The 27,530-nt window shown below is 38.6% G+C and overlaps 1 long non-coding RNA gene across 2 annotated transcripts in view; it reads left to right on the forward strand.

Moving 5' to 3' along the window:
- Positions 1–27,530, forward strand: part of LOC139440959 (uncharacterized) — a 113,628-nt gene that overhangs the window by 51,994 nt on the left and 34,104 nt on the right. The window contains exon 2 of one of the 2 annotated variants that reach the window (XR_011651283.1): positions 21,156–21,410. The exons of the other annotated variant lie outside the window; for it this stretch is intronic. This is a non-coding gene — a long non-coding RNA (uncharacterized lncRNA). The remainder of the gene's footprint in view (positions 1–21,155; positions 21,411–27,530) is intronic. 2 annotated transcript variants of the gene reach the window in all.

Consider the following 27,530-nt stretch of genomic DNA (forward strand, 5'->3'; position numbering starts at 1 on the left):
AACTCTACAACCTCACTTGAGGTGTCTTGGGGAGGGGCAGAGACACTGGTTCTGCGGTTTGCTAGAGCCAGATTCTACTTCCCTAGTCATTTTTGCCTAGTGTGACCCTGCACATGAACTTAAGCTTTCTAAGCCTTAGTGCTGTCATCAGTAAAATGGGAATAATGATATCTACTTCAAGGATTGTCCAACTCAGTGATTCTTTACAGCGTAGCCCAAATAAATGCTACTAGGTAATATTGTATTTGTGAGGTTTAATTTGGACTTGTTCATGTGATATATTAGGGTCCAATGAAGAAAAATGACAGGATAAGAAGACAATCCTACTTATAAGGTCAATTTATACTATGAAAATGCACTATAGATTGATAATTTCATTTGATCAGAAGATAAAGCAGTAGGATTTTCCCCAGGTTAAATATTACTTTCCTTTGTTACATTGGGAGTCTGGAGAGGTTAAATTATTTAACCTCTCTAGACTTGTACTTATTCATAGTTAAATTGAAGATAGTATTGCTATCTTACTTCATACAAACTGGAAGGTGATAATAAATATGAAAGTCATTATGAGAGTAGAAAACATGAATATGAAAGCTCATGCTAATATGGTAAAAAAGTACTATATGATTTCACTCATATGTGGAATCTAATGAATAAACTGAACTAACAAGCAACACAGAGACAGACTCATAGGTGGAGAGCAGGCTGACAGCTCTAGGAAGGGCTAGGGGGTGGAGGGATGGAGCAAAAAAGAAAGAACTCACGGACAAGGATAACAGTGTGGTAACTGCAGGGGCGGGGGGAGGGATGGGCGCAGGTGAAAGAGGGTATAGGGAAGACTAATGGTGATGGAAAAAATTTAAAAAATAATAGTAAATGTTAATATTATTACAGACCACTTCTTTTTTTGTATAGTACAAATTGTTCTACATCCATATTGGCTCCTGCCACTAATTAAAATATTATTTTCTTTCATTAATTTCTTTGAGTGTAATATTGCCTTTATAAAGGGAAATCAGTATTTTTCAGATGTTCAGGCAAAAGACTAAGAACAGTTATACTATTGAAAATAAATAGCTATTGTGATTTTTTTTCTACTGAGAACATAATCCCTTCTCTCCTAAGACTATCCATTTTTAGAGCCATATTTTCATTACTCAAAGAGATCATCTGGAAGATGTGTCAAACTATTACTACCTCTGCAAAATCTTTAAGAATATCTGCTTTGAGGCTGGGAAAGTATGCAAAAATCCCCTAACATTTTCACATCAAGCCACGTGTATTTAATATACACCACCTCAAAGAGGAACATTACCACCCTCACACCATGAACTGAGGAGAGAACTGAGAGATTTCTAAGAATATATGGGTGCAATTTTCTGTTAACTGAGAATGATTGATAGTTCGTGGAAATCTGCCTCCAAAATAACCTGCTGGCAACGCCCTTCATTTGATTAATATGAAGGAAACTGCTTGTTGCTTACCCGTTTAGCTACCAGAAACTCTCTTTATCATCCTAACTGCCTGAATTTCTATGGAGATATTATGTGAAATCTGTTTATTTAACTTAGTTTTTTATGAAACCAGTGTTCTTTTGACTTTTCTTGTAATTTCTCCTTGAGTGTTGGTGCAAGTAAGATCATATGTGGGAAACCACAGTGTGTTCTAGATCTAAAGTCATTATATGAACCCAGGGGATTTTAATTCAATTTCAGGTCCTAAAATTTTAATATTATATTCCAAAGAGAGGAGTTTTGTTTTATTTCAGATGCACAGACACAGAACAACTATACTGTACTGGTAAAAACTGTAGTTTCAAATAAGAAAGGACTTGAAGAAAAAAACCAAGCTGCAGAACTTGTTTTAAGGGAAATTATAAAACTATCACTCAACAGTTTTGGATGAAGTCTTTCAATTTGGGATACATAACACACTCTAAATTTTACACTTCATATATGTCTGTTTCCTTTTGCCTCCCAGTGAAAGCCTTTGTTCAACTCTCAGTGTGTCGCTCACTCAGATGCCACTGCTGACAGCTGGAAGCTGGGAGTGGAATGGGTTGGGAATAAGTTTCTTAGGACCATTTTGCTTTTCTTGTACTTTACTTGGTCTGTAGTTTACATTTTCCATCTTGTAGAGAGGGGCTTTGTATATCTGTGGACCATGATTTAGAGAGTATCTTTGTCCTAAAGAAGCTCTGTCTGGTTTCTTAAACCAGATAGATCAGTTTGCCATAAAATTTTCAGAGGGTCAATGTTCACCCTTTAGACTCCCATCTGGTCTGCCACTGACATTCTATAGCATTTTTCCTCCATGTCATGGGTACATCGTTGATGGTAAAAGAGAGGATTTTAGGTAGTACATGGATAAATGCTTCAGTTTGATTGCTATGTATTTTCAAGCATATGGGAAAATACTAGTTTTCCATTTATGGAAATGATATAAAGTTTCTTCTTTAAAACTGTGAGTTAACTTAAAGACAAATAATAAGAGTTCTGGAGGAACTCCAGTGTGGCAAAAAACATGAAGATAGCAGGTGAATAGCTGGTTTGGGAAGCACTGTTAAAGACTCTAGGCTAGCTAGCTCTTTGCTTCTCCTTGGGCACTTGAACCAGTTAGACTGTCTCACGAGTCAGGATGTCCTTTGCACGTTGGCCTTTGCCTTAAGAGTGTCAGACAATGATGAGAAAACACACCTCAGAAGATTCTAGGAGATATTTACCAAGAAAGTGCTGATGAGTGTGAAAGAAGGAGGCACAGAGCATGACTGAGGGAGAGAAAAGAACTTTCAACTTGGCGGTTGGGATTTGGGAAGGTTTCCTGAAAGAAAGAAGACTTGATTGGGGTAAGCAGAAGCTAGACAGACGGAAAAGAAGAGAAAAATAATGACACATTCCAAGCTCATTTCTTACACTATGGCCCTAGTTTGTGAGCATTGGGATCTTAATTTGGGGAAGATGGGAAGGACCATCAATTCATTTCTTTTTTCATTGGTCTTTGAAATTTTTATTTTTTATTGTTTTTTTATTGTTTTATTGTTGATACACTGTGTCAGAAATGAATGCTTGAACAAGTGTACGTAGCTTGGTATTTACTGCTTCCCCTCCAAAGAACACATGGAACAGGGTGATGATCAGTCCCGACCACGTGCAAACAGGGCCAAGAGCAAAAGAGGAGGACCACCTAAGGAACCACCACCCACCTGAAATTAAGGAGCAGGAATAAAAGGGGTTTCTTTATTTGTTAAATACATTCTAGAGCTATCCCATGTTATTGTCTGGCAGAGTCTGAAAGCAGAGAAGCCATGTTTCTAAGAATGGGGCTGTGCGCAAACCCCTGCAGTGCTCGGAGGAGCAAGGGCAGGGAGCAACGCTGAAGTTCTTGCTCTCCTCAGCAGTTTGTGTTCTTCCTTGAGTCAGGCAGGCGTGTTTGATACAAAAGCCAAAAGGCAGCTTTAGCTTGGAGAAGTTTGAGTTCCTTTTTGACCATAAACAAAGAAATAAAAATAATACACTCTTTCAGAATAACACAGACCAAATATGTCTAATGGAAATATCATGTAAGCCACACATATCATTAAAAGATTTAATAGACACATAGCATACATAAAAAGAAACAGGTAAAATTAATTAAAAAATAATTTATTTAAATCAATATACATAAAATATAATTTTAACATGTAAACTAAAATACAAAATACTGAAATATTTTGCATTCTTTTTAATGTAAATATTTGATATCTGTTGCATATTTTCCATTTATAATGCATGTCAATTAGAACATTACATTGTTATTGGGAATAATATTTAGATTTTATAATGTTTTTAGTTGAAAAAAATAGACTCCTATATCCAAATGCCTCAAACCTAAAGTAATTAAATTGAATATCAGTTTTATATAAATAATTATATTTATTATTTCAATTAAGTTAGATGAAAATAAAATTCCAGTTCTCCAGTTCTATTAGCTCTATTTCAGGTACACAATCTCACATGAATTTAGTGGCAATTGCATTGAGTCATAGGATAAAAGAAAAACAATCAAAATAATTTTTCTTGGTCACTTTACTTCTGTAATGATTACCAAGGTAGGAAATTCATAGGAAGCTGGGTGATGAAAGCACATTGAATAAAGGCAGAGAAAGCCTCATTCTAGACCAAGCTCCATCGCTGATCATGTTTTCCTCTTCTGTACTTCAAGGAGAATGAAACCTGCTTTTCTGCCTTGTTGGTTTTTATGTAGATGCTTTAAAGGTCCAATGAAATGGATTTCTGAGGTTTGAATCGTCTCAAATGTCTTAACCAATGATTCTCAAATGCTTGTTCCTAAACCAAGTGTTTTTTTCCCACATGATAGTCCCCCAAATTTTTAGTTATTTCACCACATCTTTTCTTAAATGGGTTTAACAACTTCAGTTCCTCCACAATTATTTCCCCCTAGGCCATAAGTTCAGTTTCAGCATCCTGGTCCCTCTCTACTAAACATGTTGTTGTTTGTCTCTATCCTTCTTACTTGTGGTATCTTGAACTGAGTGTACTTAAGACTTGACCAGTGTAGGGTAGAGTAGAGAGATTGGGGTTAGTCTTCCTGATCTACTAATAGATACCATGCCTCTGTTAATGTAGCCTCTAGCTTTTGTATTTGCTTGCTTTTCATTCTTTTTCTTTTTCTGGTAGCCACAGTCACTTGACTCATATCAAGCTTATCAGTAACTGAAACCCCCTTTTTCTCTCTTCCTGTACTTATTTGATTAATTTGGTTGTGCTTTCTGAAATGACTCTTTTTTTTAAAAGCCATATTGCATTCAATTTGAACCAGGTAGAAAAGATCTTTAAGGAGCCTTAGGAAAGTGCCTCTTGAACTCTAAAAAACACATATCTTTGTTAAAATGCAAATTTTGATTCAGTAGTCTGGGTTAGTGCCCAAGATTTTACATTTCTAACAACTTCCTGTGGATTACACTTTGAATAACAAATTCTTAAGATAACTGAAGGTTTTGTTTGATTGTTTTTTTATTTGTTTGTTTTTAACAACCAATCCTCCTTCCACATTTTCTTTATTATAGATAAATATGCCTTTTCTGTGTAAACCCTCTCTGAGATCCTTTAAAATCTTAGCTGGGGCTTATGTATGCAGTTTTGAGAGTCTCACCTCTTTAAGGGAAAACTGTACTGTTTTTTTTTTTTGGATTTCCTCATAGTGTGGTAAAATGAAGAGCATTACTAAATGGTGCTGAGTTTTTCTGAGCTTGTTCGGATCTGCTGTGAGAGCTACAAAAGGCCACAATCATGGAACTAACACCAAACCAGTTGTCAGTCTCTGGGAAATATTTTTCTAATTGACCTTGTATGAGATTTTATTTAATTTTTTTCAGTTCTGATTCATTTTGTCAAAATAAAAAGGAATCAATGCAAAACATAGATATCAAAGAATATTTAATTTCATTGGAGGGTAGAAGAGAGAGGAAAGCTGAAAGAGTATGTGGTGGTCCTGTGCTAGCTCAGAAAACAATTTGTGGAAAAGTGAATTTAATCTTGGTGGAAGGTTTGGGGATCCTCAACACCATTTACACCCTCAGATGCAGACCCACCCAAAGTGAGGTAAAAAGTATTTTTGTTTTCTTTTCAGAATGGATATTAGAGCCAGGTGTTGTTTGTTTGTTTGTTTTTTCTCACTCTTGATTTCTTTATTATCTCTAGATCTACATTTCCTTTTGATGCCTCATCCCTTCTCCACTGTTACAGCTTTTTTCCTTTTCTTTGTCTTCTTGGATTCATCTAGCCTTATATTTGTCATACTTCTTTGAGGACCTACAGTTTGCCACAGTGTCTTTCTAGTAATCCAGATAGTCCTCATCCAATACTTTTGATGTGGTTTTGGCCGAGTCATATAGAGCAGCATTGCTTTATGGAAATGAATGGACAGAACCTGCCCTTTTACCAAAGTAGGGCTGACAGGAGATGGAAAAATAAAAAACAGTTGTGCCTCACTTACAGGTTTGAAAGGGGCTCATGCTCTCTGCTAAATCTCTGAGCTGGTGCTGAGTGAATAACCTCAGAAGGCACGGGATGTCAAGGGGTCCCAGTTTGACTGGCTCTGTGCAATCAAATGCAGCCAGCCGTTTGTGTGTGAAAGGACCGGGTTTTCCCCACACTGCTGGTAATGATGAAATAACAGACTTTCCCCTTTCTGGCTCCCTGGAGGACAATTGCTGCCAAGGTATTTTGGAACGGAAACTGGAAAATGTACTGACCACTGGAAGACAGTAACAAGGATCCTCTGATATTTTTTTCTTTGTTCATCCATTTCTTCTTAGGTGAGAATTCTGAGATATCATTGGTTGATGCAAGCTTGTGAACTGGCTACTTCTGTTCAGGATACACTGTGGGGTGGTGGTGGAGGGGCCCTATTTGGATCGGTAGTAGTCCTTAAGTAACAGCAATTTATAGAGGAGTTCTAGTGGAGCCCATCATGGAGAAAAAAGAAACTAAACACAATGGGAAATACTTAACAATTAAAACCAGCCCTTGCTTGTGTGGTCCTGTGTTTCACCATATAACTCTATGGAAATGGACTGCGGGGAAGAACACTGGATTTCTGATAGGTTGTGAAGCCAAAAACCTGTTGAAGGCTCTTGATAAGGTAGCAAAGACAAAACCTCTGAAACTTCAGGGAAGTTACTTAAGAGCTCTGATTACTACAGGCCACCAGGTTGTTGGGTCATGGGATCAGGCTACATCATGAAGAAAATAGGAGGGTCAGCTGAGTCAGACTCTGAAACAATTCCAGAATACACTATAACTTTCCAGGAGGTTAATTCTTTGTATTTAAAAAAATAAACTTTATTTTTCATTGAGAATTAACCTATTCTTATTAAAATACAAAATTTCAATAAGCAGAAAAATAAACAGTATGACCTCTGCTCCTACCACCTAGAGTGAACTCCCATTTGTTGTGGTGCATTCTTTTTGTTGTTTTGCTTTCTGTGCTTTAAACAAAAACATAATTCTGTTCAGATGATAGATATAATTTTGACTCTTTTTGGACTTGAACTTATAAGTCTATTTCTTGTTGTCTCAAAATTGTCATGCACATTTGTCATACAACTTTTAATGGCTGCTTTTGTAGGTTTATGCCCTAAATTACTTATTTGTTCTCATGCTGTTAGGGTTTTTTTTGTATTATAACAATGAGGCCATGTGTCTCGAGTATTTTTATTAATTCTCCTGAACTGGATCTCAGAAGGGTTACTTACTTTTATGTGATGGACAGAGTCTAGTAGATTTATGAGTGAATTCTTGTGCGATTTAAAAGGACGGTGTTGTCTAGGCCAATATCTGAAACTGTGTTGCCAACCTATAGTTGGCTCTAGAGTCACTTAAGTCACTCTCTGTTCTAACCTCACCTGCAACCAGCCGGGTCTGGCCTGGACCAAGGAACTGGGCTTGTAGAGATTAAAGAAGTAAGAACCAGTTGCTTTTTTGAGTACAGTATGCAAATCGATTCAAGAGAACTCCTGCCACTTGCTCATGCTCAGTGAGCTGAAGTCTCTCTTTCAAGTGCTCTTGTGGTCGGGCTGCTATCGGGGTGGTAGTGGGGTGGTGGTGGGGAGGTGTGTGGGGCAGGCTTGTTTACTAGCTGTGTTATCTTGGGAAAGTCTCTTAACTCCCATTAGACTTAGTTTTGCCATCTGGCACTCAACCTCTTGTAGCGTTGTTGTGACAATTAGAGAAAATGTTTGTAAAAGGATTAACATACCACCCAATCCATAATGGATACTCAATAAAAGTTAGCTGTCATCATCATCATTGTTGTTCTGTGTTTCCTACTAATCTCTCTTCCCAAGGGCTTAACTCTGCCTCTCCTTGCCCTTCAAATACCTCCAGTCAGAGGCTGGGGTACTGATTCAATTACAATGAAGCTTTCTGGAATCAAGATGTTTCTCCGCCTTATAAAGAATACTGACAATCTTGATGATATGACTCTCCCATCCTCAGAAGATGGCATTTATCCAGATGGGACACCTTAACTTCTACCTAAGAATACCTGAGCTTCTACCTTCTTTACTTCTATCTTTCCTTCTTCCTGTCTTTAAACTTTAGGTATTGGCTAAGGTAAGAATCTGCCAGAACTTTGATTAGGGAGGAATGTATAATTACATACATTATATATCTATGGTAAATTGGGCAGTATATAAAGCATAAAGAAGATTGTGCATATTAACTCCAATAGAGTCTGGACACCTGACTCTAGTTAGTTGGAAGTTGGATAAGTCAGTCCTGGACAGAGAATGAACCAAATGAACATGGATTTGATATTCCCATTTGGCTGAGCTGCAGCATCTCTCAGGCCCCATGTAAGCCATTGGAAGGAATCTAGAAGGACATGCAATATCAGAGGATGCTTCATGACTGATGATAATTCGAGGTCCAGGCTGGAGAAAGGCAACTGAAATCAAGAAGGCCTAACAGTAGGATTTGCTTGTTGACAAGGAGGCTGGGGACAGAAGGAGGACTTGACACAGGAATTACATGATTAGATTTGTATCATGATAACAAAGATAATAACGATGATTCTAATAACTTGTACATGCCAGTCTCTGTGCTAAGAGCTTTATATATGTAATCTCATGCAAATATCTTGTAACAGGTATTAGTATCACCCTTACTTTCCTGATGAGAAAACCGAGTCATAGAGAGAGGAAATACCTTGCTCAGGGTTGTAGAACTGGTAATTAGCAAAGCAGGGGTTTGAATTTAGATCTGTTTTTCTCTAAAGCTTAGGCTCAGATCAATAAATCTGGCATCACTAGAAAGACAGATTAAATAGGGCAGGGGCTAGAAGGACTGGATGCAGAGCAACCACGTATGGAGTGACTTCAGTATTCAAGAGGAGCGTGAGGACTGAGGCAAGGGAGCGCGGTAGGAGTGCAGAGGAAGGTGTGCACATAAGGTCTGATAAGATGCATGACAACAGTGGCTCTCCAATCTCAATAAATGTCAGATTCTCTGTGGAATTTTTGTTTGTTTTTGTTTTTTAAAGTATATTTTATTGATTATGCTATTACAGTTTTCCCAGTTTTCTCCCCTTTATCCCCCCACTGGCATGCACCCCCCAACCCTTCAGTGTTCCTCCCCTTTGTTCATGTCCACGGTTGTACATATAAATTCTTTGAGTTTTCTGTTTCCTATACCATTCTTAGCCTTTCCCCATCTAATTTATTGCCTACCAATCATTCTTCTTCCCTGTGCCCTCCCCCCCTCTATTCCTCCCCTCCCCCTCCTCCTCCTCACTGAAATCCCTCCATGTGATCTCCATTTCTCTGATTCTGTTCCTGTTCTAGTTGTTTGCTTGGTTCTTGTTTTTTTATTTTTGAATGTGGATTCCCACAGCATACAGTCAGAATCTCTGGGGCAGGCCTAGGTATTTTTACAAAGCACCTCGTTCTGAAGATCTGCCATGTTCAAGAACCACAGCTCTGCCATCCTTGATTTAGATATTTGAGGTGGAACTTGACAGAGGAGAGATTTTTAGATGACATCCAGGTTTGAGAATTTTCTCATGGAGTGAATCATGGGTACCCTCCTCTAAGTTAGGAAATAATAGTTTTGAAGGGTAAGATACTGAGTTCAGTTTTGGATAATTTGGGGATGGATATGTCCAGTTGGGAGCTGGATATCAAAGTCTAAAGCTTGGAGTAGCAATCAAGGCTATAAATTTAGATCTGGAGGTCTTTGGTATTTGGAAGGTGGTTGCTCTATGTTTTACATGGAATTTTCAAAATACCCAAACATACTGTTTTCTTTCAATAATCAAATAATCCCTCTATATAAGCACAATGTACTTAAGAACACTCCCTTTTTGACCCTTGATTGAGTCTATTGCTTTTTAAATTTAAGTTATCATTTCTTGTGGTGGGAAAGCAGACTGGTGCAGCCACTGTGGAAAACACTATGGAATTTCCTCAGAGAACTAAAAATGGAACTGCCTTTTGACCCAGCAATTCCACTGCTGGGATTATACCCTAAGAGCCCTGAAACACCAATCCAAAAGAACCTATGCACCCTAATGTTTACAGCAGCACAATTTACAATAACCAAGTGCTGGAAGCAACCTAAGTGCCTATCAGTAAATGAGTGGATCAAAAAACTATGATACATTTACACAATGGAATTCTACGCAGCAGAGAGAAAGAAGGAGCTCCTACCCTTTGCGACAACATGGATGGAACTGGAGAGCATTATGCTAAGTGAAATAACCCAGGCGGTGAGGGACAAATAGCATATGATCTCACCTTTAACTAGAACATAATCAACAAAAGAAAAAAGCAAACAAAATATGACCAGAGACATTGAAATTAAGAACAATCTAACAATAGCAAGAGGGGAGGGGGAGGGGACAGTGTGGGACGGATTTTCAGGAACTACTATAAAGGACACATGGACAAAACCAAGGGGGAGTGTGGAAGCAAGGGAGGGAGGTGGGATTGGCTGGGGTTGGGGGGAGTGGAGGGGGGAAAATGCAGACAACTATTTGAACAATAAAGTAATTAAAAAATAAAAATAAATACATTTAAGTTATCATTCCTAGAATTATACATTGCTATAAGTCCTTATTTGTACCATCTCATTGGATTCAAACCAACAACTTGTTAAAGTAACATATATTATCCCTATGTTTTAAACAGATTTAGTGAGGTAATGGAACTTGCCCAAGGTAATGTAGAATCAAATTGTTGAGCCAGGATTTTAACTCAAGACTGTTTCTAACCCCTGCCTCAGAGCTTTTGGACTATTTCACAATAGAGCTGTTCTTAGGTCAGGCAGACAATCATTATATTACCTTCGTAAAGAAAGCAATATAATCTATCACCAGCAAATTTTGCAGGTAAATGCCAAAGTATGTATAAATACAGAAAAATTCATTTAGAAGAATTAGTTCAATGCTTTTGGAGAAATGGGTCTTTAGTAATTACACTGAGAAAAATGAGTGTGTGTGCGCTCCCAGGGATCAGTGGGATTGGACTGTTCAAAGTGCCTTTTGACCTTTGCCTGACAGCATGTAGCATAGTCTTCATTTCCTGTACTCTCAGAAAAAGGGGGTGGGGAGGGGCATGGCATTGTTTGTCTCTAGAAATTCTGTTGCAATTGTTTGGTCTCCTGAGATTTTCCCAACTTGTTTTGTGGAGTATATCCAACTTTGGGTTGCAACTAAATGGGCTCTTGGTAAGCCCAGGTTGAAAATATGTCTCCACATTAACGTTATGTTTCCTTAGGCTTGGATAAATATAGACATCTGCCATGTTTTCTGGTAGCACTGCTAAGTATGAGGCGGCCGGTGAAAAATATGCAGGCTATAATGAAGATTGGCAGGTTAAAATCAATACACTTAAATAGCATTTTCCCACCAAGATGAGTCATATAGCTGAAACTGTGTGGTACTGCTTGGAACAACAACTGTAATAGTGATATTTAATCTCCATAAGTGACAGATACTTAAGATAACAGTGACACCCAGATGACAAGTCAGGCAACAATAGCCCAGCTTTTTGGTATGAGAATAGAAGAAATGCTACTTGAGCGATCATTTTTCCAGAGGGATCTCAAATATAGTAACACTATCATAGCTTTAATAATTCCCAATAAACTCTGTTTCTAAGATTCATGATAAAAACAACTTTGATCCATGTGTAAAAATGAAAAAAATCTGTCAGTTAATTAGGAGTTAGGTAGCTAGAGTTTGCCCCCATATCCACAGTGTAAGGTAAGCCATGAAAAGACAACCTTTCCATAAAGTAAGTTTTCCCCAACCCCACCTTGCCAAGTGAATTCCTTATTCCCTAGGTGTGCCTATTTATCTCCAAGTCTAAGCCACACCTATTCCCTGTTCTGGCCCCACACCAAGGAACATTTAAAAAGCCCCTCCTGCCCTGGCTGGTGTGGCTCAGTGGATTGAGCACTGGCCTGTGCACTGAAACGTCTCTGGTTCAATTCCCAGTCAGGGCACATGACTGGGTTGTGGGCCAGGTCCCCAGTTGAGGGCATCTGAGAGGCAACTGACCGATGTGTCTCTCTTGCAAATTGATGTTTCTCTACCTGTCTTTCCCTCTCTCTAAAAGTAAATAAATAAAATCTTAAAAGGCCCCTCCCTTTAGGTATCAAAGTATCTTTGAGTGAGTAAGTATTGATTCTTGACTTCCTTTCTCCCACCACATCTAGACAGGTATCCCAGTCTTTTGTCTATTCCATGCTTGGCTTATATTAGTGTCAATATCTATTTGTTGCCTAGATTTGGTTTTGGCTTTTGTTTTTCTATTCCTACACATCTCTTAGCCTGTTCCTTTGATCCCATTTAATAATCTCTTCATCTTGTTCTTTGGTATTTGGCTACACAGACCCAAAGACCTGAGTTCAAATTTTTGTTCCATTATTTACTAGCTTTTTAAACTGTAGGGAATCACTTCCTTTCTTTGGCCCTCAATTTTACATCTTTAAAATCAGATTGAAAATGTATGTGTTGTAGAGTTATTGTGGCAATGAAAATCAGAATAAATACAAAGAACTTGGCACCCCTAAGTTCTCAATCAATATTTTAATTTTTGTTGAATGTTACTCTTTCTGTCTCCTCAAGTCTCAGTGCAGATCCTGACTCAGTCATTTATTTGATTCCATTCATTTTTGAATGGGGGAATAAAGCCAAGAATTACGTTTAGAAAGTATTTACAATATAAGTAACTTGAGAAATGTGAGTTGAAGATTTATATGCTGGCTTGGCTGGCGTAGCTCTGTGGATTGAGCACGGGCCTGTGAACCAATGGGTCGCCCATTCTATTCCCAGTCAAGGACATGCCAGGGTTGTGGGCTAGGTCCCAAGTAGGGAGTGTGTGAGAAGCAACCACACATTGATGTTTCTCTCCCTCTCTTTCTCCTTCCCTTCCCCTCTCTCTAAAAATAAATAAATAAATAAATAAATATGTACGTAAGTAAGTAAGTAAATAGAATCTTAAAAGAAAAAGATTTATATCCCATGTCACTTACTGGTGCTAAAGTTACCTGTCAGAGCCAGATTAAAACATTACAAGCCCTATGCATAGGTAAGATAAAGGTGCCCCTTGACCTAGTTCACATGTAAGTCAAAATCTAAAAAAAGAAAATGTCTAACAAAGTTCAATAATGTTTTTTTTCCCCTGTCATGACTACCCTCAGCTTATAAAAATAGCAAATTCTTAAAAACCACCATAACCACCACCACTTTTTTTTTTAATGCCCTGGGACTATCCTTTTCTATCTTTTGCCTGCTCTCAAGATCTGAGGTGGGTGGGATAGGGGAGAATAATGATCAACTAATCAATGTTTTTGAAACCCCTGAAATAATTTTTTTGCGAGTTTATCTAGATCCTTAAAAAATGTTATTTTTAAGCCATTATCTTCTGTGTATACCTTATCTATATGGCCCAGGTTTCTGTTACTTGTTCTTGACCCTGAAATAAAATTTTTCTCCAATATCAATCCTTAGCCTTTCTGCAAACCCCAGACTTGTTACAATCTTGTATTAATGAAAGCTCATGGTAGACAGTGTGGTTGCCTATTCAACAGTGATTTCTTTCTTACTTCTTTGCCAAGAGAACACCAATATTGTTCAGTTATTTAGGCCCATGATCTTCATTGGTCCATCCCTAGCCCCAGTGGGTGAATGGGGATTAAGCTAAGGCAATCCTGGTAATTCCTTCTTTCCTTGCCAATGTCTGATTTAACATAGGCATGCGGTGCAACCTTGTTTATGAAATGGAAAGGCAAATATGGGAAAATTTGGGGTAAGTTTCCTTTGCTCTCAAAAGGGACAAAGACAGTGGTTCATACTTTCCTGAATCTGGTCACTGTTGGGCAAGGAGTTGGTGCCATGGAAGCTATCTTGAAATCACGAGGAAACAAATTGGAGGACAAAACTGACATGCTAAAAATGACAGAAGAAAATATGGCAAGAATGTGGGCTCTTGGCGATGTGATTGAGCCACTGACTCAATCTGCCCTGGAACCATCAGGAGATAATCTTTATTGCTTAAGATACTCTTAGTGTATTTTCTGTTACAAGCATCTGAAAGCATCCTAACTAACTAATCAATGTTAAAGCCATTTCTCACTATTTGTACTTATTTTTTTTTTTTAGAAATGCCTACTAGAAATTTCTATTCCTGGTTATATAAGATTTATTCTAAATAAATTAAATTTTCCAAAAGACTGTCAATCTTTTAAAAAATAAAATCACAATTTAATTATCAATTGTTTAGCCTGGTGTTTCCCAAATTTCTATAATTTACATAACACTTTTATAACTTTGTCATATCCTTGTATCAGCTATACCAATGAAAATATTTTTCTGTAAATTATCCCTCTTTTTTAAAAGTAAATACATTTATTAAAAAATATTTTTCTTATTAACTATAAAATGTAAACCAATATAATTTGTCTTAGAAGATAATCATAAAAAGAGATACTCTGAACAAAGTATGAAACTTGCACTGGATAGAGTTGCCTGTGAAGACTGAACTTGAGGCTTACTCTGTCTGTTGAAAGGGGAGACTGGGAGGTGTTACAGAAGTGGTACAATTCTCCCAACACAATCTGGGATTCTTTCCTTGTCATGTTAAGAATAACTAAAAGAGAATGTCAAGGGAATATCTGTCACTGTCTGAATTTATCTAAATGTCAGAGCTGTGCCATGTATAATCGTCTGGTGTTCTACCAGTATCTGATTGCTCCCAGAACTGGCCTAGTCAGAGAGCTTTCTCCAAGGGCCTGGCCTCCTGAGCAATAGCTCCTGGAATGAGACTTAGGTATCCTTAAGGAGAAGAGAAAGGCCTAAGAAATCAGCTTTTGATTGATGTGATTATGAAAAGTCATTGAAGCCAATCTTGCAATGTTTTATTATCCTTGATATTGAAGTAGACAGTATTCATTTATTATTCTTTCCATGTCAGTGGTTTTTAAGTTGTTGGAATCATATACCCCATTGAGAATTTATGGAAAGTTATGATCCTTCTACTTAGAAAAATGAACAATTACACACACACACACACAGAATGTTCACTCACAATCAGAAGGTCCACGGACCCTCAGCATTTTATATATTTTACATGTCTTCCTATAGCTCAATGTGCAATTCAGTTCAGTGCACACTGTGGTTGAGTGCGAAACATGTTTTTTTGAATAGGTCTATCAGTGAGTAAGAATAGAGTTTTAATTTAAATGCATTAAACTGGCCCTGGCTGGTGCGGCTCAGTGGATTGAGTGCTGGCCTGCAAACTAAAGGGTCACTGGTTTGATTCCTAGTTAGGGCACATGCCTGGGTTGTGGGCCAGGTCCCCAGTAGGGGTGTGCAAGAGGCAACCACACATTGATGCTTCTCTCCCTCCCCTTTCTCCCTCCCTTCCCCTTTCTCTAAAAATAAATAAATAAAAATTAAAAAAAATAAATGCATTAAACTGGGGAATTACTCTGCTCTCAACATCTACTGTGAATGGTCATAAGTTACACTTATATTGCCTTCCAGTAGGCTTCAAGAGATGAGGTCAAACTCTATAAAGAAAATCAGCCACCCTATAGAGTTATCATTGTGGACTTTGAAACACCACTAAATGTACCTAATAAAATTCTTCCTGGGAAGGCAGACTCCGAGGCCAGGGTGGAGTTCGCAAGGGTTTCTTAGCTAAAATAAAGAAAATTGACTAGGAACTTTGGGTTGCCTTTTTCTGAGGTCAAGTGTCTGGATGTATCAGAAACAGCAATGTACCACACACCTGCCTGTCAAACCAAAATACCCTCCAAAAACTCAATAGGCACCTGTTTCTTAGATTGTCATCTGAGCAAAGTATCATATGATTCCAATTTATGACAGCCTAAAATCATCCCTATACTTTTTCCCAGCCAAATAACTCTTCCTTTTAAAGGCACAGGGTGTGATAAAATAGCAAGATGAAATAGACCATTTTAATTTCTAAATTCAAGAGATAATATTAAAGACATTCAACTGTAGAACTAAGACATTACATATGTAATAGTACTGAGAATAATTTTTGGAACAAATTTTAATGAGCTATAAAATTAGGAAACTCGTAAACAACTAAGTTTCTTAATTTTTTCTTTAAACTTAGCATTAGACTGAGCAAATGGTTGATTTCAAATGTTTGTAAATGGTTGAGTTAGAATATGTTACTTCTAAACATTTCAAAGAATGTTTGGATTAAAAGAACTTGATCAAAGTAATGCTGAAGAGGAGATCTGGAATTGGTGATATTCATCTGATAGAATTCTTTATATAACAAATGTTGGAAAAATACTAGAAAAAATTTTAAAAAGTGACATGTTTATTATCTCCAAGTGGAGTTAGTTTATATTAAGATTTGTCTTTGGAAAGATTTTAGATTTACTTCCTTTTTTTATTTCTGTTTTTCATATTTTTTTATTGTTCAAGTACAGTTGTTTCCATTTTCCCCTCACCACTCCCCCCACCCCAGCCATCCCCGCTTCCCACTCTTGATCCTACCCCCATTTGGCTTTATCTGTCCTTTATACATAATCCTGAGAACTCCCCCCCCCCATTATCCCGTCCCACCTCCCCTCTGGTTATTTTGTTTTTAATTTGTTCTTAACTGTCAGTTTGTTCTTAATTTTAATGTCTCTGGTTATATTTTGCTTGCTTGTTTGTTTTTTTTGATTAGGATCCACTTATAGGTGAGATCATATGGTATTTGTCTTTCACCACCTGGCTAAAGACTTAAATATAAGTCACAACACCATAAAAGTACTAGAGGAAAACATAGGGACAAAATCTCAGGTATTCCATGCAGCAATATTTTCACCAATATATCCCCTAGAGCAAGGGACATAAAGGAAAGAATAAATAAATGGGACTTCATCAAAATAAAAAACTTCTGCATGGCTAAAGAAACATCAGCAATATGAAAAGGGCACCAACCATATGGGAAAATATATTTGCAAATGGTACCTTCGACAAGACTTTGATATCCAAAATATATAAAGAACTCACATGACTCCACTCCAGGAAGACAAACAATCCAATTAAAAAATGGGCAAAGGACCTAAACAGACATTTCTCCAAGGAGCACATATAGAGGGCCCAGAGACATATGAAAAGGTGCTCAGCATCACTAGCCATCAGAGAGATGCAAATTAAAGCTACAATGAGATACCACTTCACACCGGTGAGAATGGCCATCATAACCAAATCAACAAACAACAAGTGCTGGTGAGGTTGTGGAGAAAAGGGAACCCTGGTGCACTGTTGGTGGGAATGCAGACCGGTGCAGCCACTAAGGAAAACAGCCAGTGAAATAAGCCAGGCAATGAAAGACAAATACTTCTTTATTAAAATATATTTTATTGATTATGTTATTACAGTTGTCCTGTTTTTTCTCCCTTTTATTCCCCTCCACCTTGTACCCCCTTTCCTACCATCATTCCCCCACCTTAGTTCATGTCCATGGTTCATACATATAAGTTCTTTGGCTCCTCCATTCCCATACTATTCTTAACCTCCCCCTGTCTATTTTGTACCTACCATTTATGCTTTTTATTCCCTGTAAAATTTCCCCCATTCTCCTCTCCTTCCCTGCTGATAACCCTCCATGTGATGTCTACTTCTGTGATTCTGTTCCTGTTCTATTTGTTTGCTTAGTTCATTTTTGTTTTTTTTAGGTTCAGTTGTTGACAGTTGTGAGTTTGTTGTCATTTTACTGTTCATAGTTTTGATCTTTTTGTGAGATAAATCCCTTTAACATTTCATATAATAAGGACTTGGTGATGATGAACTCCTTTAACCTGACCTTATCTGGGAAGCATTTTATCTGCCCTTCCATTCTAAATGATAGCTTTGCTAGATAGACTAATCTTGGATGTAGGTCCTTGCCTTTCATGATTTCAAATACTTCTTTCCAGCCCCTTCTTGCCTGCAAGATTTATTTTGAGAAATCAGCTGTTGGTCTTATAGGAACTCTTTTGTAGGTAGTTGTCTCCTTTTCTCTTGCTGCTTTTAAGATTCTCTCCTTATGTTTAATGTTGGGTAATGTAATTATGATGTGCCTTGGTGTGTGCTTCCTTGAGTCCAACTTCTTTGGGACTCTGAGCTTCCTGGACTTCCTTGAAGTCTATTTCCTTTGCCAGATTGAGGAAGTTCTCCTTCATTATTTGTTCAAATAAGTGTTCAATTTCTTGGCCTTCCTCTCTCCTTCTGGCACCCCTATGATTTGGATGTTGGAATGTTTAATGTTGTCCCAGAGGTTCCTGAACCTCTCCTTATATTTTTGAATTCTTCTTTCTTCATTCTGTTCCAATCAGATGTTTATTTCTTCCTTTTGTTCCAAATCATTGCTTTGAGTCTCAGTTTCCTTCCCTTCATGTTGGTTCCCTTTATTTCACTTTTCACAGTCTTTGCTTTTTCTTCTATTTTGTGACCATATTCAACCACTTCTTGAGTATCCTGATTACCAGTGTTTTGAACTGTGCATCTGGTAGGTTGGCTGGCTATCTCTTCATTGCTTAGTTGTATTTTTTCTGGAGCTTTGATCTGTTCTTTCATTTGGGCTATATTTCTTCTTCTTGGCACACCAGTTATGTAGTAAGGGGTGGAGCCTTAGGTATTCTTCAGGATGAGGCAACCCACGTGGCTGTGTTGTGGTGCTGTCTGTGGGGGAAGTGTCTGAGAGGGAACAATGCTGCTTGCTCAGCTCTGGGCTGAGCAAGAGCTTCCTCCTGTACACACAAGCAAATTGGGCCCTTCTTGTCCTGATTCCCAGGTGTGTGGGCTTGTGTATGTTCTAGCACCTTGTGGGTCTCTCCAGTGAACTCTCCTGTGAGGCTGGGAGTTTCTCCTACCACATCAACCTCCATAGTTTTTTTTCAGTCAGAGGGTTTGAAGCTTTATTTCCCCACATTGGAACCTGGCTTGTGCAGTCTGTCTCCCTCCTTAGTTGTTCCTCCCAGTTTATCTGCACAAAGTGTGGGACTGCTCACTCTGCCAGCCACTGCCTTGCCTGCCCTGGTCTGCCAGCTCTTGCCTTGCTGCAAGTCCTCTCCACCTGGCTGCCTGTTTCTGCCCCTCCTGCCGGTCTGGATGAATGTTTCTTCTTTAACTCCTCGGTTGTTGGACTTCTATACAGTTTGATTTTCTGGCAGTTCTGGTTATTTTTTAAATTTAAATTTGTTGTTTTCCTTCTCTTGGTTGTGCGAGGAGGCAAAGCATATCTACCTATGCCCCCATCATGGCTGGAAATCTTGATTTATTTCTTAATAATACTGTGGAAGCCATAATAATGGCCACAATTGAAATATAAAAATTTCACTTTTTATCTTTGAAAATTGTTTTTCTCCAAATCAAGCCAAAATGGACCAAATGTACCTGACAGCAGATCACAGTCTAGTGATTTGGGCACAGAATCAGTGTGATGACCATTACATTATAATGTTACCTTTCTTTGTTGTCTGTGGAATGTAAATTATTCCCTTTCACCTTCTTAACCTGTAAAGTGGCACTATCCATGTGTAAATTTTCTTTATATTGGAGTATTCACTGGGTGAATAGTTTTACAACTTTATGTTGTGTATTAAAACATTCTTGATGAGTGTATGAGGATTATAGTTTAAATAAAACAATGTCAGCCCTTTACAGAAAACATATACAGTAGTCATACCTTGGTACTTGTCAGCTTCAGAACTTGTCAAACGCTGTACTTGTTACATTGTGATAAGAAAAAAATGTTTCAGCACTCAGCGCTTGCTCAGGACGTTTGCACTTGCTAGAACTTGTATGAGTCACGTCGTATCCTGCGAGAGAAAATGCTTCATCACTCCTCGCTTGTTCACCATTTGGCGTCTCTCTCATGATGAAACAGAGGTCAACATATATCAGTTTCACAGTAGGTCACGAACAGTGCAAACCCCCCACATCTTCATCGTAACTGTCTTGTACTTTTGTTCCTTTTAAGTGCCCATCATGGGTTGAAAAAAGGTTGAGTGATACCACTATCCCTAAAAGACAGTTAATAAGAACCATGATTGAAAGGAAAAAACAGATCATAGCTAAGTATGAGAGTGGTGTAGGTGTGACTGATATCACTCTTATGTTCAAGATGCCAAGAACAATGATCTCGACAATAGTGAGAAATAAGGAAGCGATTAAAGCAGCCAGTGTTGCCAAAGGTGTAAAGTCTGTGACTAAGCATGTTCAGAGACATTGGAAGAAGTTGAAAATTTGCTTTACATCTGGATTAATGAAAAACAGCGGTGACAGCATTTCTGAGGCAATAATTTGTGAGAAAGCTAGGTGATTGCATGCTAATCTGTTAATAGGCAAACCTGGAACAAGTGGTGAGAGCACTGAAGTGTTTAAAGCCAGTCATGGATGGTTCAATACATTTGAAAGAAGCACTGGCATTCATAATGTGCTGAGGCATGGAGAGGCAGCCACTGCCAACAAAGAAGCTGCCAAAAGCTGTGTCTCTGAGATTAGGGAGTATGTAGAGGCTGAGGGTTTTGTCCCCCAACAAGTGTTTAACTGCGATGAAATTGGTTTGTTCTGGAAGAAAATGCATAACAGAGCCTACCTCACTCAAGAAAAGAAGGCATTGCCAGGGCACAGGCTGATGAAGGACAGACTAACTCTCTTGTTGTGCGGGAATGCTAGTGGGGATTTAAAACTTTAGCTTTTCCTAGTGAATCCCAGTGAAAACCTGTGAGTTTTCAAGAGAGAGAATGTGATATAAAGCAAGTTAAGTGTGATGTGGAGGACCAATACTAAAGCTTGGGTGATGAGCAGTTCTTTATAGAGGGGATAAACAAAGTGTGAAAAAATATCTGCAGGGAAACAAACTGCCTCTGAGGGCTTTATTAATTATGGGCAATGCTCCTGCTCACCCTCCAGGCTTGGAGGACGACTTACTGGGGGGGTTCAGTTTCATAGCCGTGAAGTTCTTTGCCCCTAATACAACTCCTCTGTTCCGGCCCAGGGACCAGCAAGTTATTTCCAACTTCAAAAAACTCTATACACAGGTCCTTGCAGAGGTGTTTTGAAGGAACACAGATGACACTCAAGAGAGTTCTGAATTGACCATGTAAGTGTCCTCCACTGTGTTACTCTCATAGGTGAGGTCTGGCGTGAAATCTCTTACAAGACTATGAGCTCTAAGTAGTCACTCCAAGGGACTTTGAAGACTGAGGGTGATCCTGCTAGCCCAGCAGGGGAGCATATTGTATCTCTGGGCAAGTCCATGGGCCTGGAGCTCAATGCTGAAGATGTCGAAGAGTTAGTGGAGGAGCACAGAACAGAGCTCAGCACTGAGGAGCTGCCGGATCTTCAAAGGGAGCAGCAACAGATAGTGGCTGAGGCAATTTCTTCAGGTGAGCAGGAGGGAAGGGAGGAAGCATCTACTGCACTGGTAAAAGAAATGTATGGTAAATGGGTTTAAGTTCAAAACTTTGTGGAAAAGTATCATGCAGCCAAAGCTCTAGCAGCTGAAACATGGACCAGTTTAATGAACAGACAATGTCACACTTTAGAAACATTTGGAAACAGACAGAAACAAGTTTCTCTTGATAGGCTTTTAGTGAAACTCCCTAAATCTGAGTCTCCAACACTGTTCAGTGAAACCAAAAAGACAGAAAAGTGAAGAAACCCCTGAGAAATCTCCTGTGAATGTTGTGGAAGAGAAATCTTCTTCCAACAATTAACCCCTCTCCTCCTCCTCCTCTACCTAGCTGCCATCCCATTGTACCAGGAACTGTCAGTACAGGTAAAGTGAAGTTAAATTCTGTTTTTATGTAATTAATTGCTTTTTTATCCATGCTTGTTCCGTTTTAAGGTTCTGTATTACAAATCAACCTCATTACTTAATATTAGCCCAGTAAAATGTGAAAGTTCTGGGAAACTTTCACGAATTATTTCCAATTACATTGTTTCTTGTGGGAAAGTTTGTTTGGTACTTGTCAGTTTCTGTACTCGTCACAAGTTCCGGAATGAATTAACAATGATTACTGCGGTACCACTGTATTTATTATCCTGCATGTAACCATAGGTAAAAATTGGTGATTCTGTCTATAGTCTAGCAGGAATGGAAATTTAAGGTTAGGCTGTATGAGATAATAAAAAATAGGCTGAAGATTCTTTTAAGGATACTTCAGATTGCTAAGATCAATGCTCACATGTGTATATATACATATCTATGTTTATGTGCACAAATATATGTGTCAAAGGTGTGTCTATTTTGTTATTTATTGTATTCTCAAGAATTAAACTGTGTTACATTTGAACAAATGTTTTCAGTTGGCAAACAGTGATAAATACAGGGTTCAGCAGAAGTAACACCTGCTTGAGTGTGGTTGGTAGGGTAATAATATGGGTGTAATAATTTATGGTTTTAATTTGAATATTTCACCTAAAATGTCATATGGTGTGCTTAAGTGTGATATTGTTATATTATAGAACTCCACGCTTATGATTTTATACTAAAAGATTTTGTAATAGGGGTGTTATTTGTGCCACACCCTATATTATTTCAATGAATAATCCCCTTAAAGCCATATTTAATCTTAAATCTCACTAAAAACCTCATTGAGATTCTTAGAAATAATCTTGGTTCAAGGTGACAGTGCCCTCATGGTCCCCGGATCTGTCTCTTCAACAGAGTTTGGACAGAATCTAGGGACACCCCATCTTTCCAACTACTGCCCAACACCTTGGCCAGTCACCACCTTTAAAACCACCTCAGCCAACCACAGTCTCTGAGACCAACCAACACCATTTTTTTAAACATAACTCTTATTAAGGAACAACCATGAGCTCCCAAATTCCTCAGAATTATTCCACCAAAGTGGAGGCTGCCATCAACTACCTGTCCAACCTGCATCTCTGGGCCTCCTATACCTACCTCTCTCTGGGCTTAGATTTCATCTGTGACCATGTGGCTCTGAAGGATGTGGGCCACCTCTTCCAAGAGCCAGCCAAGGAGAAATGTGAGGGCACCGAGTGTCTCTTAAAGCTGCAAAACCCGAGTGGTGGCCACATTCTCCTCCAGGATGTGACGCACCCCTCCCAAGATGAGTGGGGTAAAACTCAGGACGCTGTGGCCGCCTTGGCCTCGGAGAAGGACCTGAACCGGGCTCTTTTGGATGTGCATGCCCTGGGTTCTGCCCACACAGAACCTCGTCTCTGACTTCCTGAGGGACCATTTCCTGCACGAGGAAGTAAAACTGATCAAGAATATGGGCGACCTCCCAACTAACATCTGCAGGCTGGATGTTCCCCAGGCTGGGATGGGCGAGTATCTCTTCAAATGCTCACCCTCACGCAGGACTAAGAAGCTGTAGGAGTCCAGATGTCTTTGAGGGGGCCCTCTTCATTTCCCTGGTATCTGGCTTTTGCCTGAGCCTCTCCCTGAAACCATTAGACACTCTTTTAAGTACTTTGGAGCCCTCTCCTTTGCATGGGACCAAATGGAAAACAAGCTTTTTGCAGAAAACAAAAAATCTTGGTTCAAGGCAGTAAATACAGGGTGGGGCAAAAGTAGGTTTACAGTTGTTTGTATGGAAAATAATCAAATACTCAATAAGTAATAATACAAGAATAAGCTGTTTCACATACTCACTATAATCCTAGTTTTGCCCACTCTGTATGCTGACTTAATCCCAGGGCAGTGTTTTCAGTGTGATCCCGGGGCTACAAACTCTGGGTATCTGAGTGGGTCTCTGCTATCTGAAATTTTAATAAATGTCCCAGATAATTTTATGAACTAGAAGGTTAGACTGTTGCACTTGAAGATAGTCTCTGGGGATTCAACTAGTTGTCCTCCTTCAAGGAAGTAACAGTGACAAGCTTTAATATTTCTTATAGCTTGGGAGGGAAGATGGCAGTTTTTTTAGGTGAGAAGGGACAATTCAGCTGACAACATCATCACTGTAGTCCTTCTTAATCCCCTCCTCTTCCTTATCACCATAATCATTATAAATGCTGTTATTTATTGAGCATTTACCATATGCCAGGCACTGTGTTAATTGCCTTTCAAACATGATCTCATTTAATCTTGTAATGGATTTTATGATCACCAGTTTACAATAAAGGAAATGGGGACTTGACTTCATGCAGCTGCTACAGGACAGGGCTGGGAGGTAAACCAGATAGTTTCTACATGTGGCTCTAAAATGGTGGTTACAATCTAAAAATAGAGAACTAATTGGTTTCAGGAAAGAGAGAAAATATTCGTTAAGCACTTCCAGTCAGCTAGTTATTTTTCATGTACAGTTATATTTATTATTCTCAAAGCAAGCTGTATTTCTCTTTTCACATTACAGATGTCAAAACTGAGGCTCCACAAGTTTAAATATTTACCCTAATTCACTGCTAATAATGGAAAGGCTCAGAAAACCTCTGTCTGTTCTCTTTTTCTCCTTGTTTACCAAACCCCAGCTCCAGTTTGCATGGGTTAAAATCTCCCCTCTGTCGCATATTAGCTTTGGGACATACAGAAACAACAAATGGCACAATTTCTCTGTGCCTCAGTTGGATTGGCCAAAAAGTTCATTCGGTTTTAAAATCCAGCTCTAGCAGCACTTAGTAGTTGTCTTTAACTTCATTCAAAACAATCTCGTTAGATTGTATTGTGACAGCTGTCATATCAACGTGCATTTAGAAAAACATCAAAGTTGGTGAATTTTTGTGTAGCCATTTTAATATTGAATATGGAAGAAGAGAAGCAACATTTTCAGCATATTATGCTTTATTATTTCAAGAAAGGTAAAAACACAACTGAAATGCAAAAAAGATTTGTGCAGTGTATGTACAAGGAGCTGTGAATGATCGAATGTGTCAAAAGTGGTTTGCGAATTTCCGTGCTAGAGACTTCTCACTGGACAATGCTCCACAGTTGGGTAGAACAGTTGAAGTTGATATCAATCAAATCCAGACATTAACTGAAATATCAATGTTATACCATGCAAGAGATAGTCAACGTGCTCAAAATATCCAACTGAAGCATTGAAAATCATTTGCACCAGCTTGGTTATGTTAATCGCTTTGATGTTTGGGTTCTAAATATGTTAAGCAAAAAAACCCTCCTTGACCGTATTTCAGCATGCGATTCTCTACTTAAATGTAAGGAAAATGTTCCATTTGAAGTGGATGCTTTATGATAATGTGGAACAGAAAAGATCAAGGAGCAAGTGAAATGAACCACCACCAAGCACACCAAAGGCTGGTCTTCAGCCAAAGAAAGTGATGTGTGTATGGTGGGATTGGAAGGGGGTCCTCTATTATGAGCTCCTTCTAGAATACCAAACAATTAATTCCCACAAGTACTGCTCCTAGTTAGACCAACTGAAAACAGCACTTGACAAAAAGTGTCCAGAATTAATTAAGAGAAAATGCATAATCTTCCATTATACATGACCACATGTTGCTTTGATGACCAGGCAAAAACTGTTACAGCTTGGCTGGGAAGTTCTGATTCATCCACCACATTCACCAGACATTGCATCTTCAGATTTCCATTGAATTCTCTTAATGGAAAAAAAATTAAATTCCCTGGAAGACTGCAAAAGGCACCTGGAACAGTTCTTTCTCAAAACGATAAAAAGTTTTGGGAAGATGGAATTATGAAGTTGCTTGAAAGATGGCAGAAGATAGTGGAGCAAAATGGTGAGTATGTTGTTCAATAAAGTTATTGGTGAAAATGAAAAATGTCTTTTATTTTTACTTTAAAAACTGAATGAACTTTTTGGCCAGTATGGGTGGCATAGGAATTTTGTGAGGATTAAATAAATGACTATACGTATATAATATGAATAACTTAGAACAGGGCTTGACATAAATATAGTACTCTACAAGTACTAACTGCAATGGTACTAATTAAACCTTGGAAATGGTAATTAGCAAAATGGGAAATTACAAAATTTTGAGAAAACGGAAAGAGAATCAATTACTTATTTATTTTTAGAGAGAATGGGGAGGGAGGAAGAAAGAAAGGGAGAGAAACATCGATGTTAGAGAGAAACATCGATGTTCAATCAGTTGCCTCTCGCACATACCCCATCTGGGACCAGGCCTGCCACCCAGACATATGCCCTGACTGGGAATCGAATTGAACATCTGTTGCTTTGCAGGACAATGCCACCTCAGCCAGGCAATTGTTCTTAGTTTCCTCGTATATTCTAGTTGAAAGGAGTAAGTTGTACACTGTATCTTGTTGAACAGGACAATGGTAACTAGGGTTGGAAGAACTCATTGCAAAGAGTGGTAGGTGGCCATGATGTCAATCAGGGAAAAAGACACTGGGAAGGGGATGTGGGGGATTTGGTGGGGGAAGGAACCCTGCACTGGGCATTGAGTTGTTGTTAATGAAAAGAAGGAGACCCAGAGGTCATTGCGAAGAGTCTGATTCAATCTATTGCTTTTACTTCAAAAGCCAACAAAGTCATGACCATTACTGGAAAATGTCTGAAAATAAAACAAAAACATACTCCCCTTCCTTTGTACAATGACAGAAGGCTTGTGTTTGTCCCCAGAATACTGTGTGGATCTGGCCTCTGTAAACATCCTGCAGGATAACGTGAATAAATATAGGATCTGGAGGACAAAAAAAAATTTTAAAGATGATTAAGTTAAGGGGCTACCTCATCAGACTTAAGAATCTTTAGTCTGCAGGAAAGGTGAGAGAACAGAGAAGAAATCACAAAGGCAATGGACTTTATGGACACACAGTCATTCACCCACACCCAGGGCACATGTTGAAGGTAGCTTGAGATCACTTAAGGACACAAAAAGGAAGAACTGCTTAACATACTGGAGAGTAAATCAGACACTAATCAACTCAGGAAGTGATAAAACATAAATAGATTTTAAAAATAGACAGGTAACATTCAAAACCACATTATTTGTGTGTCCTTTCTGATCAAGGCCTAGGCTGTGTGTGGGTGTGGGTGTGTAGGTAGGTGTTAAGGAAGCAAAATGGGACTGTCCCTGCCCTCTAGAGGCTCAAATTCTAGAGCTGTATATAAATAAGTTATAATATCTATACAAAATGGGATGAATACAATTAAAACTATATAAATGAGAGCCAAGAAGCTAGTAGGTCAGGAGGAATCAGCATGGTGGTGGGAGGTGCTGATGTTATAAAAGGCTCCTCCCAAGGGGGAGATGTTGTAATACCAAAATCTGAACTGAGAGTTGAGATCATTGGAAGGCACATCATAGACAGGAGATAAGCGCAGGAATTCCAGTCAGAGGTAACAGCACACGAGAGGCAAACAACAAAGGGAATTTGGGTAAACTACACAATTTTATTGTTACAGATCATGAGACTCAGAGAGTGTTGGGAGATGAGTCTGGAGAGTGAGGCAAAAGCCTGCATTCAGCATTCATTAATTTATTCAGCAGACCCTTATCAATTACTTACATCATGGTAAGTACTACATAAGCATTAGTGACAAAAAGATGAATGAGATTGATTACCCACCACTTATTTCTATTCG

The sequence above is a fragment of the Desmodus rotundus genome, chromosome 1 (assembly GCF_022682495.2).
Source record: "Desmodus rotundus isolate HL8 chromosome 1, HLdesRot8A.1, whole genome shotgun sequence".
Classification (NCBI taxonomy): domain Eukaryota; kingdom Metazoa; phylum Chordata; class Mammalia; order Chiroptera; family Phyllostomidae; genus Desmodus; species Desmodus rotundus.